The sequence below is a fragment of the Pseudonaja textilis genome, chromosome 5, assembly GCF_049901715.1.
Source record: "Pseudonaja textilis isolate UNSWEBS1 chromosome 5, rPseTex1.2, whole genome shotgun sequence".
In the NCBI taxonomy this organism is placed as follows: Eukaryota; Metazoa; Chordata; class Lepidosauria; order Squamata; family Elapidae; genus Pseudonaja; species Pseudonaja textilis.
In genome coordinates, this window is record NC_141994.1 from 5975907 (window position 1) to 5985113 (window position 9207).

A 9207-nucleotide genomic window follows, 5' to 3' on the forward strand; every position below is an offset into this window, starting at 1 on the left:
GATGTGAATCAACTCTCATATTTATTGTTTAAAGTAGAAATCCAAAAGTTTACTTTTCGGACATATTTTTCAAGGAGTTTGCCTTGAACACTGGAAAAAAAAAACTTTCTGGTAATTTCATTCTGTATGCATACTGAAGTAGACATGAAGGTCAGCTGGTAGCGCAATAACATTATTTAAAAATAAATTCCCATCATGTATTGGAAGCATATATTAAGGAGACATTAGGGAGAGGAATTAATGTTTCCCAGCTTGCAGCTTCAGACTGCCTAATTTAATTTTGTTCATATGTTAGGAATTATTTGCAGAGGACTTAATTTTTGTAATATCACATTTTATGTTAGCTCTTAAGGCCTGTATTCTTGCTTTTCATTTACTAGAATATGCTATTATGCAGATGCATGCCGTTTGTTTTTGATTGAGGTGAAATGGCTAGAATTAAATCTGAACAGTACTTCTTTCTAAAGATTTTTTTAAAAAACATTCATTCTTTTGTGTGTGTTGTTTAAACTTGCTATTTCAAGCTTTCCCTTTCTGTTTTCAGCAATGCCTTTGCTACAACACATACTTCTTTTGCACAGAATAATGTCAACTACTAAAATGATTAATTCACCCTTGAAGAAACAGCCTGAGTGTAAAGTTATTTAATACAATGTGTACATTTCTATCTGAAGATATTTCCAGTTCCAACTTTTGCAAGATAATGGGGCAGAGGAGGTTGATTTAATGTCTTCCTCATCAGTGGCAGCATTGTTTCCAGCGATATAAACTGAATATCAAAATATACAAATATTAGAGCAACTTAATCATTATGGTTAGTTGGGCTACATGGATGGAACCTGGTTTTATTATTGTTGCTGATAGTGAAGTTCACATCAAATGTTATCATTGTCATCCAACATAGTCACTTTAGGGTGGCTAATTAATTATGCATTTGTGCAAAGTAGTTGTGATTTTGTTAGACTTCCAGGTCCATACATATAAAAAATATACATGGTTATATGAATAATTTTCCTTAATACATGGACATTCTGCTCATTGTAGCCTCCATTATTCAAAAAGGCACTTATATGAACTTATTCTACCCTCTGAAAGCTGCCTCATTTGATCATCTAACTATTCTCTGTGCTGGATGAAGGGACACCATTGTTCTTTAAAATCACTGGCAAAGCTTTAGTAATCTTGACTAAAGAATTCATTTATCCTCAGATTTAACTGTTCATATGATTATGATATATTAAAGCTGTCTGTGCAATGGAGCATGCCGTCGATGTATTTCTAAGTATTCATATAATGTGTTATCATACTTTCTATTGAATAAATGAAGGTTATAGATATCATTGGCTAAGCCATCTTCTAATCATCTGAACAATTTAGGAACTGGAGGTATTGCTTTGACATAGCCTCACGCAATTTGAAGCTCATTGGATATATTGGGATTTCAAAATACGGAATTCTCATTGGCAGGGATGATCGCCGTTGTTCAAAATGTCCAAAGGGTGGCATAGTGGAGAATGATACCCTAAATAATCTTTTTCTTTCCATTTGTCAAACAATTTCTTAGAATTTGGTTGAGCTTTGGGGAATGAGGTATCATATAGTAAAGACCAGTCTTTAGAAACCTATTCAGTAGTAGGTCATGGAAGAAAAATAAATGGTAAACAGACTTTCTGCAGGGGGCCTAATTAAGTGACCTTGCATTTTCTGCAAATTGCTCAGTTGAGTTAACTAATGTCTTCCTCATCAGCGGCAGCATCGTTTCCAGTGATATAAACTGAATATCAAAATATACAAATATTAGAGCAACTTAATCATTATGGTAGGTTGGGCTACATGGGTGGAACTTGGTTTTATTATCATAATAAATTTTATATTATTATTATTATTATTATTATTATTATTATTATTATTATTATTATTATTATTATTATTATTATTATTGTAAACTCGAGTTAATCTCAGAATAGTCAGTGGCATTTCTTCCTAAATCTGTACATAAGCAACACAGTTGAGATTGAATGAAATTGTTTCTCTTGTGACATAACATGAAAGTACTAGTTGTGAGTATAATTGTAAAAGAGTTCAGAGCAGATACATACTCTGAACTCTACGCTTTTGGGATTTTTATTTCCGATTATCCTTTCTATATATTCTTAGGTTATTTAAAAAAAATAGCTTTTGACGATTTTTCCCAACACTGACGGCCAAGAAGCCAATTGAAAAATAGCTTCACAGAAATAACATTCTACTTATGTCTATAAAATGTAGACTAGACATCTATTCTTTAGATATATTATTGTCTGACAAAACTGATTTGGACAAAAACACTATAATTACTTAATGTGTGGTTCGCAATTTTCCATCTCATTACCCAAACCTTGTATCTTATTACAGTAGAATCCATTTAAAAGAATACCTGTTAACAGAATGAACCTAATGAAAGCACACACTTTTTCCATACAGCAGACCAAAACATTTATAGGACTACAGGTCTCACTTTGTGAATATCCTGCTAACAATTTATCTTGTTAAATAATTTAAAGTGTCAGTGCTCATACAATAGAAATTTGATTACCACTACAAATATAAATAACGTCCTGGAAAAAATATGTACCTTTGAAAACTGACCCTAAACATATTCCTAGTGTTTCCACATCTTTCTGCAGCTTACACTACAGTTTCAGAGAATAGAAACTTGTTTTGGGAATGTAAGAGTGAGTTTGTAATAGATCCATATTTATTTTCATTTTCTTGCAACATCTTCCATCATTTCCTCTTCTTTCTTTTGTCTTAAACACTCTTAGGCTAGATTATATATAATGTTAAAATGGGTTATTATAGGAACTCATTTTCTCAATTTCAGTTATAAGCACAGTCACTCTTTAAGGCAGGCCTTTTTTTTTTAACAAATGAAATTAATGTTGTCATTCAAACTCGGCTCACCGAATTCTAACATTGCCAAATAGGGCTTCTTAGGTTTGGTAGTGATTACAGCACACATGTTTATTGGGGGCAGGGCAGGATGCGTGACTTTTGCCACCTCATTTATTACTAAAAGTAAAAAACAAAAAAAAGAGGTGGGTGGGGAGAAATTGTACCTCTGCCTACCAGCATCCATCGGTATTCATCTGGCTAGCGTCTGGTCAGTGTGTGAGAGAGAGTTGAGGGCTGTTTGGAAACTGAAACAGTATTTGCTGTGTGAGCAAGAAGGAGACAGCAAGGAGCCTGGGCGTGGCCTAGCTCAACTGCAGTTGGAACAAATATCTCGGTTACCTGGTGCAGTGCTCTAAAGTGGCAGGACGAGAGTCCCAAGATGTGCTGCAGTAGTGGTAAAGTCCAGCTCCGTCCCCTTCACCTCTACCCTGAACCCTTACACGGCCTTCTCACCCACCGCATCCAATTGCAAAGTGCTTTCTTTCTGCTATCCGGAAGTACAATGGATGCTTCTTTTGGAGCCAGAGAGGTGAAGGATGGAAATGTTATGCCAACATTCAAAGTGCAGGGGCAGGTCTACCACAGGATCGGGAATATCATGACGGGCCCTCAGCAGCAGCAGCCTTCGTTTCTCCAGATATAATAATGTAGCGGTGATGATGACAATGAGAGGGACATCATTGTGGAACCTATATATATAAAAGCGAAAGACCACTCACATACCAACACGAAATCTTCAGAACCGTAAAGCCTACAAACTTGAAATGTGGCACATATATTCCTCTTGGCTTCTAGGTGCTCGCTAACAAAGGATTTTTCAAAATGACCATCAGAACATTAGTATTTCGTATAGTATTATTAACATGCTCTGGTGCTAAGGAGTTCTACTCCCCCTCCCCACCTGAAAATAAATACCTTCCAACTGCAGTTGAGCTAAGCCATGCCCAGGATCCTTGCTGTCTCCTTCTTGCTCACACAGCAAATACTGTTTCACTTTCCAAACAGCCCTCAACTCTCTCACACACGGACAGGATGCTAGCCAGATGAATACCGATGGATGTTGGTAGGCAGAGGCACAATTTCTCTCCCTTATTTTTCTTCCCAAAAACTTGCCTGATCACATAGTTTCGTAGCGAAGCACGGGTACCCTGCTAGTATTGTATATATACTACTATCGTGTAAACGGATGATGATGACTTTTATTGGCTTTAAATCCAATATTTCTTGGTCAGAATCATGGTCGCAAAATGAATATATAAACTGATATAAATAAATGCATGACTATTGTCAAATCTAACCGTTTCATTGTATCACAGCAGCCTATAAGGTGAAATCTGGGTCTCAGTAATGCTGAATTTAACTCCCAAATAAGAAACTATACTATGGAAGTAGCAATAAAGAGCTGTGTTATTTTATGCAATAGAAAAGACACGTTTCATATCCTCTTCTGGCCTAACCAGCTTTATTAGGGGCATAAGATTTCCTGAAGTGCAGCTCACTTCATTAGATGGAAACAGAGCTTGCTGAGTTGGCCAGATATCCCAAGTCCAAGCCCAGAATCATTATTTCCATCTTTTTTAAATTATTTAAAAGATTGGCTGTCTTGAATCTGCATGTCAATCATTTAATTTAAATTATTAAAGAGCGTAGGGTAAAAAAATAAAAATTGGTTTAACAACATATTTCCCCAGGAAATTTATTATACTTCTACTAATGTGTGTCAGCATCATAAGTGAGGGCAAACAGTTGTCTCTGTTCTAACAACTTAAAGAACAATTATTTTTCCAAACGGTGCTATTTTACTGGTGGAGGTTTTGTTGGGGTGGGGACATGTAGGAAAAGGAGGGGCTAATTTAATGCAAAAAGATTACCTCGGGTTGTTGTAAACAGCAAAATGCCGTGTTAACTTTTGAATTCTTTCCTTTGAATAAGATGATGAGTACTGAAATATATAACTTCATTTCTTTGCAAAGGATTTCTTTGACCTTGAAATAACACAACAGGCCTACATAATAAGTCATCTAATCTGTCTGATCTGCATATCCGCCGTTCTTCGGTGGAAGAAGAAGTGGGGGAGTTGGTACAAGTAATCCCTTTTGATGTAACCTGAATATCTTAATTCTTGTATTGAATCTGTATAATTTGCACACGATATACAACTGGGGACTGGAGCCCAGATGCCTGGAAACTTGTCACCCTCTTGGAGAGATAGCAAAAGGAGAAGGGGCTATAAAAATTCCATCTCTGAAAGAAATTTCCTGGGAAACACTTCTCAACTACATTCCCAGAAAAAAAAGGGGGGTGGGAATTAATATGTTACTTCTTTGTATTGACGAAATCCACATCAGACTAAGGGGAAGGGTTCTAACTCCTTTTATCTATGCTGGAGGCATATTAGACTTTGACTATCACCTGGATAACTTCCTTTTCGATAAAGAATTCCTTTTGAAATACCAAGTTTTCAGAAGTTCATTCTTATTGTTTGAAGGGCAGAGAGTCTGGGCCTTACATAACCATTCACTTATTAGTTTTTCATGCCCCTCCATCTTTGTTGACTCTGAAAATAAAAATAAATCAATAAATGTAATAACAATAAGAGTGAGAAGAAAGATCTCCTCAGGAAAAGGAGCTAACATCCAGCCCATCTCTCTGACATCCCATAAGTGAAGAAGTAGAGATTCAAACAAATGTAACAAATGTCTTTTTTAGGTGGATTCATTTTTATGTACACCTCAGAAATAAATCCCTAATTACAAGAACCTCAAGCACTAGAAGATAAAATTAGATTGGCATTCCAGTCATTACAAAGTTGGAAACTTACAGGAAGTTATGTAATATCCATTGAAATAGGCCAAGTCACAGAAAAAATATCAGTAAAAGTTTTAACCGAGCTGTGATAGAAAATCTGGGAATGACAGATTGACTAATGAACTGAAGGAGGTCAATCTACATGCCAATTGTTAGATATTAGCACACTTACCTCCTATTAGTGGAATCGAGAGAACGAGAAAAATCAAATGGCCATCACCAGTTGGAGCCAAGGCTAGCTCGGAGAGCTGCCATGGCTGCAGTTTGCACCTGCTTTTCTGTAGAGAATAAAATATAGCTGGAGCCTCTTGTCGTCTCTACCCAAGATCTAACACTGGCGACGAAAGTGGGATTCTGAGACAAGACCAGCAAGCACATGGCAAATTAAGTTTGAGGGTAAGTGTTGAGGTAATTCCCAATTAGGAGAATGAGCGCATACAGGGAGAGGTATTTGAGAGAAGTATTTGAATAATACACACACAGTACACAGATACACTGTACAGTAAATGTAGGTTTTTACTTCAAGAAAGGTTTAAGCAAAGTTCAAGATAAGCAGTCCAAAAGTCATTCGCAGGTAAATCAGTCAGTTTTCAATCCAGGGATAATCCAAATATCAAATTCCAATGTTAAAAACAGTTCAGTATCAGGCTTACATTAAATCCAGTAATATCGGTCAATTAGAAGAAATGGAGCAACGGCAATACTTTCCAACAGAAGGAAACAGAGATACACTTACACTCTCTTCTGAGACTCAGACTAAAACAATCCAGGTTTCTGGCTCCATCTTATGGCCGTTTGAAAAACCACACCCAACTACAGTTTTGCATTTTCTTAAAGATATAGTACTAAAATGTCTATCCTGGCTTATATATTTCTAACCCAAATACCTGTTAGGTGACTCATATTCCTAATAGTAACTATTTGAAAATGGCTGGAACAAATATGCCACCCTCACTGAAGATTGGGACAGAAGATTGGGAATTGTACATTGACCGATTCCAGGAAGGAAGGAAGTGATCTTCTGAACATTTCAGAACAAAGGAAGAGAACAGTCTTCCTAGCATACTGCGGGCCCAGAGTGTTCAAGATTGCAAAAGCACTATCTGTACCAAACGATATAAAAACAATCGCATGGCTAGATTTGGAGAGAATTCTGAAAGCACACTATACCCCCACCCCGGCATCCTGTTTAGTCAAAAGGCATGAATTCTATCGCCGAGACCAGAAGGAAGGAGAGAGCGATTTTGTCTCAAACCTTTGGGACATCGCCGGACGACCTTGCAAGTTCCTAAATGTGGATGAAGCAATGAGAGATCACGGAGTCCTGGGGCTCCAAGATCTAACACTGCAAAGCCGCCTGCTATCGAAGCCCAAAATAACTCTAAAGGAGGCCATAGAAGAAGCATCGACTGTGGAAGCATCCCAGAAATCAGCAGCTACTATGTGGAAAATGAATAAGGTGCCCCAGCAACCACTGAAAGAAACCTCAACCACCCACCATGAGGACATCGAGTCTGAGTCAGAGACTGGTGAAAATGATGCGGAAGCTTACCTCTTTAATGTGAGACCTCTGCTTGTTTACGTTCTGAACCAATTTTGGGGGGGCTGTTTTCTGTGTCAAATTTGTGATAGCACTTATGGATTTCGCCTTCCATAAAAATAACAGAATTTCTGTCCTTGCCCCGATTCATATTAAATAAGAAAATGCTTGCTCACACATTTAAGAAGTTAAAAACTGCAGCAAAATGTTCAGTACCTTCCTATGGATAGCAGGATAAACAGAAACCCAGAACCGGTCATGAGCAAATCAGTGAATCTCATCTTGAGTGTACAATCAGACTGCAGCTGACAAAATTTTCCCTCTACCTTTGAAGTGTACTTCTCAAGCTGAGCAGAAGATTTAGAGAAAGGATCCTTCACCCTGTCATAGATTGGTGTTGAAAGGGAGAGCTCTGTTTTGTAGTATTTCCAGATGATTTTCAAATAGATTTGAGACTTTCTGGTATCTTTCCACACTCTCAAACACAAGCAGTAATGAAACATTCCAATATTTCCTTTTCCAACTTGATTTTCCCCAACATTCAGTTTTCTTTTATATCCAAGAATCTTGTCTCTTGAAGTCAAAACATCTTTCCAGTGACTTGGCAAGGACTTGTGTAGCCTCTTCATACAATGAAAAAGATGTGTGCTATGTAGGATAGCTTCTGCAGCTATTCTCCGTCTTCAGTGCACTCAGCAAAACATGGACTACAGATAGTCCAAACACAATGAAGCCCAAAATTTATGTTGCTAAGCTAGATAGTGCTAAGTGAATTTTGCTCCATTTTATCCCCTTTCTTGCCACAGTTGTTAAGTGAATCACTGTAATTGTTAACTTAGTAATACAGTTATTAAGTAAATCTGATTTTGCCATTGACTTTGCTTGTCAGAAGGTCACAAGAAGTGTTCACATGACTCCAGGGCACTGCAACATTCATAAATATGAAACCAGTTGTCAAATATCCAAATGTTTATCATGTGACCATGGGAATGCTGCAACAGTCATAAGGGTGAAAAATTGTCATAAGCCATTTTTAGTGCTGTTGTAACTTTGAACAGTGACTGAACAAACCATTATAAGTTTATGTCTATCTGTACTATTTTCTCAAAAATATTCTTGCAATTCTGCCCTTCAGGCTCAAACACTCTGTTGAAAACTCTTCCTCTGCTGAGTTACTGTATTTTTGTGTAAAACAGACTTATGTGCTTTTTGTCCAAGCTTTCACACATATAAAACATTCTTGATTGAACTGGTCTTTGTTTAACAAAGCTAGCCATTTTTGTAATATCATCCAGACCTTTTGGATACCAATGTTTGTCTCTGAAGAAAGCAGTGTGTTGAGATAACATCAGACATTTTTTTTCTTACAAGGGAAATGAAATTTCATGGAGTCAATTATTGATGAAGCACCATCAAGAGATGACAACGCGCTTCCTCCAAGACAGACATTTTTTTCCAGATATGCAGTCAAAACATTAACTACATCTCAACCTTTGTATGTTTCCCATAGTTCTTTGTAGTAGAAAAAGTTCCTGGCAATTTCACCATCATTTACAAATATTTATAAATGCCATAACATGATATTTATTAGTGAAATCTGTTGACTCATTAATTTGGACAGAAAAGTTTGTTTTTCAGTTTATCACACAAACCTCTTGGGCATCATGCGACATGTCCTTAGTGTTATACTGTTTTGTACTGTTTGGTAGTAGAATATTTTCAATTCTTTGTACTGCATCTAGTCCTAAGCGATTTTCTCACTATTATTTTATATGCTAAACCTGATTACTTTCTCACCCAAAGTGTGACTTTTCTTTTGATGGGTAATAAATTCTGCTACTAAATAATGTACTTCTTGGGATTTTTTAAGGTCTGTGATTTCATTAACAAAATTTTTACTCTGCTCTGTGGCTCCAATAGCCATT